The sequence below is a fragment of the Ceratotherium simum genome, chromosome 20 (genome assembly GCF_057802395.1).
Source record: "Ceratotherium simum simum isolate JZ-2026a chromosome 20, ASM5780239v1, whole genome shotgun sequence".
Lineage (NCBI taxonomy): Eukaryota > Metazoa > Chordata > Mammalia > Perissodactyla > Rhinocerotidae > Ceratotherium > Ceratotherium simum.
Window position 1 is genome coordinate 29,232,422 of NC_141919.1, and position 12,345 is coordinate 29,244,766.

General features: G+C 36.8%; 1 protein-coding gene across 2 annotated transcripts in view; it reads right to left on the reverse strand.

Moving 5' to 3' along the window:
* PTPRD (protein tyrosine phosphatase receptor type D) overlaps window positions 1-12,345 on the reverse strand; it is a 498,410-nt gene that overhangs the window by 59,377 nt on the left and 426,688 nt on the right. The window lies entirely within an intron of this gene.

A 12,345-nucleotide genomic window follows, 5' to 3' on the forward strand; every position in this document is an offset into this window, starting at 1 on the left:
ATCCTATTCCTCCCTGGCACAAAATTACTGTAGGTTCAAAGGACAGTTTAAATCAAGTCCTCAGGTTACAGCCCCTGGGAAGCACACACATCTACATGTCCACAGGATTTGGCTCTGAGCCAACAGTGAATCTACTTTATAACACGAGAAAAGCCCACTTTCAAAATTTTAATTGAGCAGTTAACATTAAACAATTGGTAAAAAAGATTCTGGCTAAGGGCCTCACTCAGCTACCAATATACAGAAAACTTTTTTCCAACAAAATTCAAAATGGAGAAATCTGGGTTAATGACTCAGAAAATGCATCAGCTGGGCACTGTGTCATTTGCCCCTTATCAAGGATAATAAATGTGTCTGAACAATGAGGCTGAGCGACAGAGGAGATGGGCTGAAACCCACATCTAAAGGAGGGGAATCAGATCCATCCAACATTCTTGCGTAAAATTAAATCTGTTATTGTGTTATGAATTGTTCTTTGGCGTATTGCTCAAGTTTGAAAAATAAATTATTTTTTAGGGGGAATGTTTGCACTTCTTGGGGATAAAAATACAAAAATTTTGCCTGAAAATTACTAGGCACCTGGGATCCATACTGTATCACCAAATGCTTTAAGAATTTGGGACTTGATATTATGAAAAGTGGAGAATTGAAAACAATAAATCAATATCTAGTAAAGCTAATTATTAGGCTAACATTTATATCCTGAAAATAGTGCTGAGGTTCCTCATCTATTTTGACACTTGTCTGTAAGGAGGCAGTACCTGGAAAGAAAGCCATCTTCTGGAAAATCCCTTTACCCACTCTGGCAAAAAGACATTTCAGGTAAGTTCTCTCTCACATCTCCTTTGCAATGTGGAGATGTAGGAGATGGCTATGTTCACTAGAAGCCCTAAGATGTAATATGTCCTATATTCATCTAACCCAACATAACAAACTGTGTAGAAAGATGAATGAGAAAATATTTTAGAATGGGTGGTGGTTTGCCCTTCTAAAAATACTAACCCCAGACTGGAAGCTAAAGTTAAACATCAGTGTGTTTCAAGTAGGTGAGACCCCAGTTTTCAATGTGACATATTTAGAAAGATCTTTCAACAAACTCCATGAAAAAAACATACCATGTTGTCTTTCTAAGTGTTTTGGTGCCAAGAAATGCTTCTTCAGTAGCTCTTGATTGCAATGTTTCTGCTGGGAGGCTGGATATCCAAAATTCTTTCACTTTTTTTTGGTTGATCGTCTCCAAGTAATGCATATTTGTTTATTTAATTTTCAATTCCTTGCCTTATCCAGAAAATGATTTGCATCTGCTAATGCAACACTAATCAGAGTGCACTACTAATCCAAGAGAAGTGTGTGAGAATTAATTGAATTCCTCTGGGGCTATGATGGATGGAAATCTAACTTAAAACACAGTGCTGAAAGACCACAGAATTACTATAAATTAGCTGATTGCTTCTATTTCTTGGAATCAAGGAGACCTTTGTCCACCACTATAATAATAATGGTCCTTTGTCTTTTTTGAGGGGGCAGCTATTAAAATAGCAAGAGTATAACCAAGATATCTGCCTTTAGCTCATCATAGGCAAAATCTTAGGCCTGGCCCTGCTGTAGAAACTGTCTCTTGGAAACAGTTGCTCTTAATGTCATTGTCCAAGAAGAACAGCTTAGATCTAAAACTTGCTCTTTCCTAGGAATCCATGGCTTTACTACACTTATAAAAGTAAGTTTTCATGATTTCTCATGTACTGTTTCATGTGTACTCTCTAATTAATAGTCATGTAAACAGTTTCAAACACCAATAATAATTGTTTGTCATTCTAATCTTGTAAGTGAGAAAACAGAGGATAGATCTTGCCTTTATATTATACCAGGATGTCTCATTCCTGTGTTAGAGTATATTTCATTAGTTAATGGACTGTTCTTTCTTGTGGTGCTTAAAAATATTACTTACATGCTTTAGACTGAGTCTTTGTGTTTTGGGCAAACTAAACTTGGAACTGTAAAACTTAAGCCTTTAAAACTAACAGAGGTTGTGATGAGGTGAACGGTCGGTAGAGCTGTGCTTCTGGGGCCTTCGTGCACAGCAAGCCATAGCGAGCAACTATTCAAACAAATTAGGCCAGTTTTAGGCTCTCCTTTTGTTTGCTGGGAATTGCTAGTTATAGCTTTCAGTGGAAAATAAGCCTGGGCATGGACTTTGGGCTCCTCTATTCTTATAATTGTCTGAAAAACTTTGGAAACTTATCATGATTTCAATACGCAAGGACAATGCCATTTTTCCTCATGGGATTAATAGGACAGGGCTTCATGAAGTTGTTCCCATGCGTGTTTGAATATGAACAGAAGGAGAGGAAACCTTGCAAATATGAAGCTGCTTTGTCTGAAAGAACATTCATGATGAATAATTAATTACTGAGGAATGCTTTAAAACCTCGAAAGCATGTTGCAATATCAAAGAACAGACTATTTGAGCAGTTTTGTCAGGACTAGGTTAAAATAACTTTTTTCCTGTTAATTTGAGGAGGACTAATTGGGTCATGTGGGTCTATCAAAAAAAAAAAACACCAACTTGCTTTGCATTTGATTTTTCAGGTTAGCAGATAATTTAATTTGAAAAGATTTCTTTTGTTGAGGGGTGTTTATAATTATAAAAGTTTTATAATAAGGCCTTGTGTCCTGAGTTAAGTGAAAAAGCAGGACCCAAAATAGCACATGAATTATTTTACTGATGTGAAATTTAGTAATCATAAAGAGAATGTGCATACTTTTGTATCACTCCACACTGTAGGAAAAGTCACATGTGCCTTTTGAAGTCTTGGGACAATACTAAGCATGGGACAATGCTAAGAATTGAGAAAAACTGACTGGGAAACTGGGACTCCTGTCTAGGGCTGCTGGTAGTTTGCTCTTTGACATTTGGGCAATTATTCAACTTGTCCAGACCTCTTATTGCTTATCTGCTAAACAAGGAGTGTTGGACAAATTGATTCCCTCGAGTCCTTTTAAGTCTAAAATAAGATGTCTCTCTGCGGTATTTTAACCTTCTTGGATTTAGAAATCTCTGTGAAGTTATTTTAGGATAAATAGAGGCTTTGTGTCTCTCAGATTAGGTAGGAACATGCTCTGATGCTCTTTCAAGCTGATTCCTATTGCTTCTACCTCCGATGTGCTGAGAGGAGACTTTTTTGGTGTGACTAATACTTCAAATCTTAATTAGAACCTGGTGGGGTAAAAAATAAACAAACTCAAAAACAAAAGGAGGTGCTGGGACTCGGCTGGGAGGTGGTCTGTTCAGGGAAAGAAGCTCTCCTTGGATTGCGGAGGTGAGAATGAGGAAGAGACAGCATCAGAAGGGAGGCAGAATCCCATCCATGATCCCAGTGGACAAACTGCTACTGCACCACACAGCTGGAGATGGGCCTCTGGGTGACTGGCTGACTCTGCTCCAACTCACAGTGTGGCATCAAACCCAGGTACTTTTATTTCCTTTCACTTCTACAAATCCTTAGTGAAGTTTGCGTCAAAAAGAAATTGTTTTTTGGTAAATCAGTTTATTCCCTGTTGTAAGATAGAAGTATTTAAGCTCCAATAGAACACAAAAGCTACCTTTTATTGAGTAAATAATGTCCCTTCCTCCACTTCAATACATGAAAAAAAAATCCTAACAATAGCCAATTGTGGGGTAAGACCTAGATTGCAGTTTTTACAACCCACAATACAGAAAAAAATGTTTGTTCGCTGACACCGGCAAAACCAGAGAACAGAAAAAGAAAAACGAAATCCAATAATAATTTACTAGTAAATTTATTTAATTCCAAAGGACACAGGCCTTCTTTCCCCTTCACTTGCACCATGGCAGACACCCACAGCTGCTTCAGAACTAGCAAAATGAATGATTTTCTTTGCAACATAGCAGAAAAAGCAAATGCTCCTTGCAAATGTCCAGTGTATTCTATGTGACGGTATCCCTGGATGTAACTGCAGTTTGGCAAATTACCCTTCATGTTTCTAAAGTAAGCAGGACAATTTTTTTTAGAAGCGTGCCTTGCTCTGTGGGCATTGCAGTTCATCGCCACAGTGAGTTAACGGCAGAATGGATATCTTTCAAAGAGATTGTGAACCCAGCCTCCACCCTCTCAGCGTTCTGTGTCCTCCTCTCCTCGGTTTTCTCTACCTCAGCACTGCTGAGGAGGCTGGGTTATAAGAGTGGCCACAGAGAAGGTTGTGGGTGATTGAATTGTCTTTGAATGTATTCCAAGATTAGCTACACATGTGGGGGGCTTATCAGCACCCATGATAGAGGGGACTCATTTCTAGATAGGGAACACTTTGCCCTGAAATAAAGCAGAGCTTGGGCCACCGCAGCATACCCTTTCAGCCACATCACAGAGTTCTGGTCTACTCAACTCATATTAATAAGGATGCAATTATTACAGAGCAATGAGGTAATCAATCAAAAACAGATATGATGACAGGAACTCTGTCTGTGGGAAACTCTCAGAACCCCGCTCCTCATCTATATCCTAATAAATGAGCAGCATTTTCATAACGTCCTTACCCAACACCCCTGTGAGAATCAAATAAGTCAGTGCATTTGAAACTTCTAAAATACCAGTGGATATCAGTTATTCTTATGATCGATGTAATAAACAGAAATGAAATAAGCCTACTCATTCCTAAATACTCTACAGACAAAAAGTAATTTCAAATCTGGAATGCCCCTTTCCAGTTTCTAAACTAAAAAATTAATGGAGAGGACAAAAATTATTATTTTATAATTTCCCAGCAATGCGCAACTTGTGCCTATAGTCTAACAGCAGAGCCATACTACCTATGACGTAGATTTCTCTGCAGCCTCAGAGCAATGAAGTGTAGATTCATTAATGCAATCTGAATAGATGTACAATAAAAACGGAAAAAAAGATTCCCAATAACTGAACTAAAGACAACAGAGATAAAAATAAACTCACAGAGCTTTCTGATTTACTCTTTCTTTAGCTTCCTGGGAACAAGAGCAAAGGAAAAACCCAACACAACCAGCTATCCCTTAAAAATGTTTTTTCTCTTTTCCAGGTAAGAAACATCACAGAGGCTGAGGTAGGAGCTGGGGAGAAACAGATCCCCACACCACTTGCTTGGCTGCATGCAGGAGCAAGATGCCATTTAAATAGCTCTAATTAGTCCTCACGCAGGCTATGAGTACCGTGTGAAATTGTTCCAAGTTTCCAAAGGCTACATCCCATATAGCTCTCTATTTAAGACAAATCAAGCTATAAAAGTTTGACTGTGCTCCTCAAAATAAGAGATACATGCATTTAAAAAAAGGATCCCTTTGAAATAAAAGGATTAAACTTTGTCATGCTTATAAACAACTAACGTGACAAGTGAAAGACTGAAAATGTTAAAGAAACTGTGCTAAATCAGTGACTGACATTCTGAACAATGTGAGAAAAATGAACTCAACTGATATGTGGATGAGATTTAGACAAGTTTTGTTTTTTTTTTTTTGTTTGTTTGTTTTGTTTTTAAGATGGGGCATATATGCTATGAAACTTCTGTCAGTACTTTAAATAGAATTTCAGGAGCAAAATAAAACCAATAAAAAACAAAACAAAAAGCAAAATCAAACAAACACCAGAGAAAGAGAGAATGAACTAAGAGGGAGGAAAAGGGATCACATTTATTGCTCTGTAAAGGGGAAAACAATTTTAATTCTTTGATGTCAGAGCTTCATATGGGACATTTATATTCACTATAATACAGCTAACATTTTATTAGAAAATGTTAGATTGCATTAACTTATTTTTCTGTGTTTGTTCTGTTTTTACTTGTTGAAAATGTATCAGGTTACTAGATATGGCCTGTAAAAAAAACAAAGATAACTCACAGCATGGGTAGGATGTGAAATTGGAGAATATGTTACCATGTGCTGACAGCTCTTTTAAATGAATTAGTAGAGACCACAGAACACTCTGTGGAACAGAAGCTAAGACACTTAGACTTAAACGCGGAGCACTAGTGTGGTGGGAAATGGTGAATCAACAGCATAGGGGAATATCAGTAGTTTCTTCGTTTTCCTTTTTAAATCAGATTTATCCTAGGGGCGGTGATTCCCTGTAAGCCGCTTTCTCATTTTAAAGATGCTAAATTGCCCATCTCACAAATAATCAAGTTGTTGTAACATCATCTATATTATTTACAGTTGGATTTTTTTGAATTGCTCTTATTATGAAAATCAAGCAGCAGATGATATATTTTGGATTTCCATTTAAAAGGACACATTCTTCGCCTTGTTGAAATTTGTAATGCTATTACGGGTCTGGTTCCATTTATCAAGCACCGATTTCTTTTTTGCTTCACAGAGTACTCCAAATATATGCAGCGTTCTCATTTGGATATTATTAATTTTCTCATAGATCATATACAAAAGAAATTCTATCTGAGGATAAAAGGACCTATCGATGGTAGTAATAAAAGTCATAATAACAGCAATGATAACTTTAATAGTTCCCAATATTTATTAGGCATTTTCTTTGTGCCAAGAACTCATCTACAAGCTCTGTTGGTGCTAGTGCCGAGTTGACTCAGCACTAGCTGAGTCCTAGTGACCCTAGTGACAGGGTCCTAGTGACCCTGTGTGCAACAGAGCAGAACCCTGCCCAGTCTTTCTGCCCCATCCTTGCATCTTCTGGCACTCTATCAGACACTGCTCTGCTGCTCTTCACAGGGTTTTCATCGCCAATTTTTTCGGAAGTGGGTGTCCAGGTCCTTCTTCCTAGTCTGTCTTAATCTGGAAGCTCTGCTGAAACCTGTCCACCATGGGTGACCTTGCTGGTATTTGAAATACAGGTGGCATAGCTCTAAGCATCACAGCAACACACAGATGCCACAGTATGACCACTGACAGACAGGTGGTGTGGTTCCTTACCTGGAAACGAATCTGGGCCACAGCGGAAAGACCACTGAATCTTAACCACTGGACCACCAGGCTGGCTCTAAAGGCTTTGTATGCATTAATTCATTAAATCCTCCTAATTCTAAGAGATAGGTCCTATTATTAATCCTATTGCCCAGCTGAGGAAACCAAGGCACAGCAACTTGTCCAAACAAGACGTTCAGAAGCAAGAAGAGCTTAGGATGCTTTAATAGGAAAGAAATTCTTGAGATGCATATGGGCCCTTATAGGAAGGTACCCATTAAAGAGATGAAGTGAATATATTTGTTTTGAAAATGTAAATGTATTCCCCCCAAATTAGAAAAATAAAACAAACCCATATTTTACTGAGCTTCTTTTTATCAGATTAACAAGCATTAGTGTTAAAGAATGCATATGGCATGAAGTGCTTCATTTTTTTGTCATTTCTAACTCTCTCGTAGATAAAACCATTTAAACCTGGCTTGGTAGGAGAGACACACACCAGCCAATAATTCCGTTTGGATAAACCTTCTGGCTTAAATGTGTTTTTTATCCTCGAAAGAGCTAATCTCTTCATGTCCAAGATTTAATATTTATCTGAGTACTCACATTATCTATTGGTCTATGAACTTAGAATCAACTTCCAGAATTTTAGAAATAGCAGGAAGGGTCTTACACATTTTCATTTTACGAGGAAACAGAACAACAGACGCTAAGTCAGGGGTTCCTCAAGTGGAGTATGGGCTTACAAAGGGCTTGAGTGTCCATAAACTCTCTGAAATTAGTGTACAAATCAAGTGTGTAGGTGCCTTTTATTTTCAAGTGGGGTTTAAAATGTTCATCAGATTCTCAAAAGGATCCAGCTCCCCCAAAGTGTTAACTGTACTAAGTGACATGACCAAGGTCACAGAGCTGTTTAAACTGGGATTTAGTGTCCAGTTTTCCGTCTTCTTCTTCAGTGGTCTTCCTAATATACCTTAAAAAGTAATAATAAACAAAAAAATCCACCTGAAAGCCATTTATATGTCATTTGTTCCTTGGAAAAATTCACTTTGACTGGAGTCTAAGAACACAACTGAAGACCGCTAGCTCTAAGATTTCTATCACCAGGGTTTCAAAATGTATATTTCAAAATTCCTAGGCAGTCTTCCCAGGCAAAAGGGCACCATTTTTGAATTAGTTGTGACATGTATGGGCATGGTCATCATGACTTCAAAAGCGGCTATAGTCCTGAGTGGTCTGTTGAAGAGAACAGCCGCCTTAAGTCCAACTGACTCACACATTAGAACTTTTGCTCTGCCACTTACTAGGTATTGATTATAAACAAATTACTTGACTTTTAAAAGTTTAATAGTTTTCTCCTTTGTAATATTGGATGATAACTAGCTTTCAAGGTTGTTCTGAACATTATAGATAAATTCTATGCATGATTTTATGCACTGTATATAAAATCGACGACATGGTACCCAATACACAGTAGGTACCCAAACAATTATATCTATTATAACTTCTTGTCTTTGTTGTTGAAAAGTAGGGTTTTAAATTTTGCTTTGTATTTAGACCTGGCCAACAATTTTTTAAAAATTTCACATCAATATGACTTTTAAAGTGAAATGTTAATTATAATCCTACTAATAGAAATATAGTACTGGCAGCAGTGAAGAGTAATTATATTTTAGAAAAAAAAACCTTTTTTATCCAGGATTGTGATAATTAGATTGAAATTTTTGTTAGTTACAAGGCATTTCAGTAAATAATCTGCCACTAATTGATATTCCTGGGTTTATAAGAAGTTGAAGATACACAAAAAGCTATTTGAGGTGAGTAGACCACCTGAGGAGTCAGTTGGGGCTAGATGTACTTGACCTCCTGCAATTGTAGGACTCTGATGCATTTGGATCACTGACAATTCCCCATATTGTGTCACTGCTTCAGATTAGTTATGCCATAAAATAGGAAATGAAATAGTAAATTGTAATGTTTGTGTTATCCATAGGTTAACGCCCAACAATAAAATGGATTATTAGGCGAAAAGATAAGGCTGGGCATTTGGATCCACGCTAAGTTACTTAGTCACAGCCACATCCTGTATCAGTAGGAAAGCAGTGTGAGTGATGTGGCCCATGGAAGCCCGGGTCAAGGAATCAGAAGAGCTCAATTCTAATTTGAGCTATATTACTTATACTAATTTGTGCAACTCAGAGCCAGTTCTCTGTTCGAGCTTCAGTTTTCTCATCTCTAAATATGGATACTTATATATATAGTAAAATACTGTTGCTTCATCAGACTGTTGTGTGTACAGGAAATAACATAATTGACAAGAAAACTACATAACTCTTAGAAATGAGAACTGAAAGAGGTTACAGTGGAGGAAGTTGATACTCAGAGAAATCGAGGTTACATAACTAATTAGTGACAGAGCTGTGACCCAAACCCAGATTTCCTTGTTCTTCATCTTTTGGTTTGTCCATTTCTCTTTTCCTGCTTACATACAAGTATACTTTCTGGATAACTTTGGATTCTATAAGATTAAGCCAATTACTATATACTATTTCTATGTACATATAAGTATTAGTTTCCATTTAGTCTTCATTTGACAATATTTATCTTAAATCATTAAAATCAATTCCATCACCTCTCTTTTTTAGGAATTAATATTTTCTCTTAATAACTGCTTACACATGGAGGGGACCCCAACTGTAACTGGATTGGTCAAAAATTCAATTGTTTCTATATTGCTTACCCTATAATTCAACGACTGTAAGCATTTTGTAATTAGGACTTTCTTGAATTTATTTTGCATTTTTCCAACCATAAATAAAAGGATTGTAATTTGAAAACATGTGATGAAGTGTCACTACATTCAAGGAGTTCGGTAAGCACATCAGTGCCCACAAAATTCCTGATTCTTTTTATTTTTTCCCCCTACCATCTCTTAATGGAAGTAGGGTAAAACTTTTGCTCTATTAAGCAAAAATAAAGACAACACGAAGCACTGTGGCAACTTCCAGTTTTTTCTTGAATGTCTGTTAGATCACTTTGCAAAGTAATATAAAGAGAGGGCTCGGCACCACTGAGAGAAGAACCACAAAATGCCCTAAATAAAACCTTCAACCAAAGTCATTTAAGTTATCGCCACAGGTGGAACCCAAAACTAGCACGGGAAATTTTATAAATTGTGCACGAAGTCACTTAACATTTTAATGTACTTGCAAAATCTGGCTCTGTGTTATCAAAGCTCCCTTTATAGGAGAAGCCTCAGTTAGTGGTTCTGTGGCTGCTAGCATTTTGTCTTCCATGCTTAAGATATAGGATAATTGCCTGCCCCTTAAATGTCTGCTGGTTAGGGCTTAGTCTAAGATAAAATGCTGTTCATGGTTGTAATCTAGATTAAAGCTCTCTGTATAGCCCATAAACTTCAATTAAATGCTTCTAACCTTTTGCATAACACTTAAAATTGAAAGACTTTTGGTTTCTAGGTCAGCTCTAGATTTAGGGTGTATTTGTGGGCACAGAGCTATAAAAAGGCAGGTTTTAGTCTGATTCAAGTGCTTTGGCTTTTATACTGTAAAAATAGCATAGGAATGAAATGTACATAGTTTCCAACTATCATAATAAAAGTACAAGGAGGAATATTCTTTGTCTTTTGACATATTTTACTGTTAAGATGGTGGAAAATGACAGGTTAAGGAAAATAATAACAAAGTGGGCAAAAGTACAGAGAAATGGTAGTATGGAATGTTCTAATTCTGAGTGGAAACAATGCTACAATACGGCAAAGGCAGACCGGCAAGTTCTCCAGCCAAAATTGTGCCAAATGGGTTCTCAATTTACATTCATTTATTTTATTTCTATAATTTACCCTACTTCACTAATGGAAAAAAAGATTTCTCTCCTCTATTTATGACTTAGTTTAGTTTCTCATTTACTATGGAGATGATTTAAGAGACTTGAGATAAGAAATTTCTATTAATTTTTTTTACATTCTAAAATGAGAATTATAGAGATAAAATGTAAACCATATGTGCTAACCATCCACATATACCAATTACAATTTTTAAACAGGACTTGAAAAGAAGCAATTACCTGTTTGACAGTATCTTGCTTGAACTAGCATGGGTGAAACTTTGATAAACCTGAGCAATTTTTTTCAGTATGGAAAAAGGTTAACTCTTGAACACCTAGTATCTTTAATCGCCTCAAAAAGGGATTATAACATTTTCCAACATCATAAGTAAAATTGTGAGAACTTTACAAAAAATATCTATGCCAAATTAACACCATTTTGAGGAAAGGGAGCTGCAGGTATGGGCTTGCTCAAATGCTAAAAGATAGTTCTTGTTCCCAAAAAACTGAAAATAAATGTATTGGTTGCCTTTGGTGCTTATTGGAAAAGCTTTTAAGCAGAGTGTCACTTTCAAATTAACTTTGGACACTAAGGAGGCAGGTAGGACTTGGTCAGTTATGAGATAAAGTGGTGGTTATCACAGAATTCAGAAACAAAAAAAAAAAAGAGAAAGATACTTGAACAACTGTAGATGAAAATGTTTGAACTGTAAGGTTCTCGAAAGGACTGGGTCTGAAGCTGGTATTATTTAATGTTTTATAAGCATCTGGAAGAGGGTAAGCAGTGAACTTTCAAGTATGAAAAGGCCACAAAGTTCTTCTGGATGCCAATGAGGATGAATGTGGTAAGTTGCAGTTGGTGGTCTAGGTTAGCTGTTACAACAGAGGGAAGGATTTAAAAGTGACATTGTAAACTACTTTCTAAGGACAGCAGGCCAATGTGCTACCATGGCCAAAAAGACTAACAAAATGCTGAGTGTTGAACATGAGCTCCTAATTTTTAATATGCCATGTGAGAGGGATTTATTATTGGAAAGAAATGAATGGAAAATACTCTCCTCATGAATCCTTAAGAGAAGGTAGGAATATTTGAGAAGTAATCCTCATCTTTTAGGAGCATTCATTCCCTCTGGACTACATTGCTTACAATTGTTGGAGATAGATTACCAAGCAGTCCACAAATTAGATGTACCAGACATTTCCAATGTGCTTAATTTTTATTAATTACCACATCATCAACTCCTAACCTTTAGACTGTCCCTAGTGGCTATCCAGATTTATTTACAAACAAACAAGACCGTCACCCATTTTTAACTAACAGTCTATGGGCATCTTCTGACAATCACCTGTTTATTCGCAACCATCAGCAACCATCAGTAAAATGGGCAACCCCAATTTGCTTCCCTTATATAAACATCAACTACACTATTAAGTCTTTCCTCTAGGGTAGAGGCAAGAAAGTAATGAGGGATGCTCTTATGTTATACGGTGTTGAGGATATTATATGGCCGTGTATAGTATATGGCACAAGAAAGAAAAAGTGAGAGCAAGCAGGGCCTGAATCTTAAGTAACTATTTTCATAGAT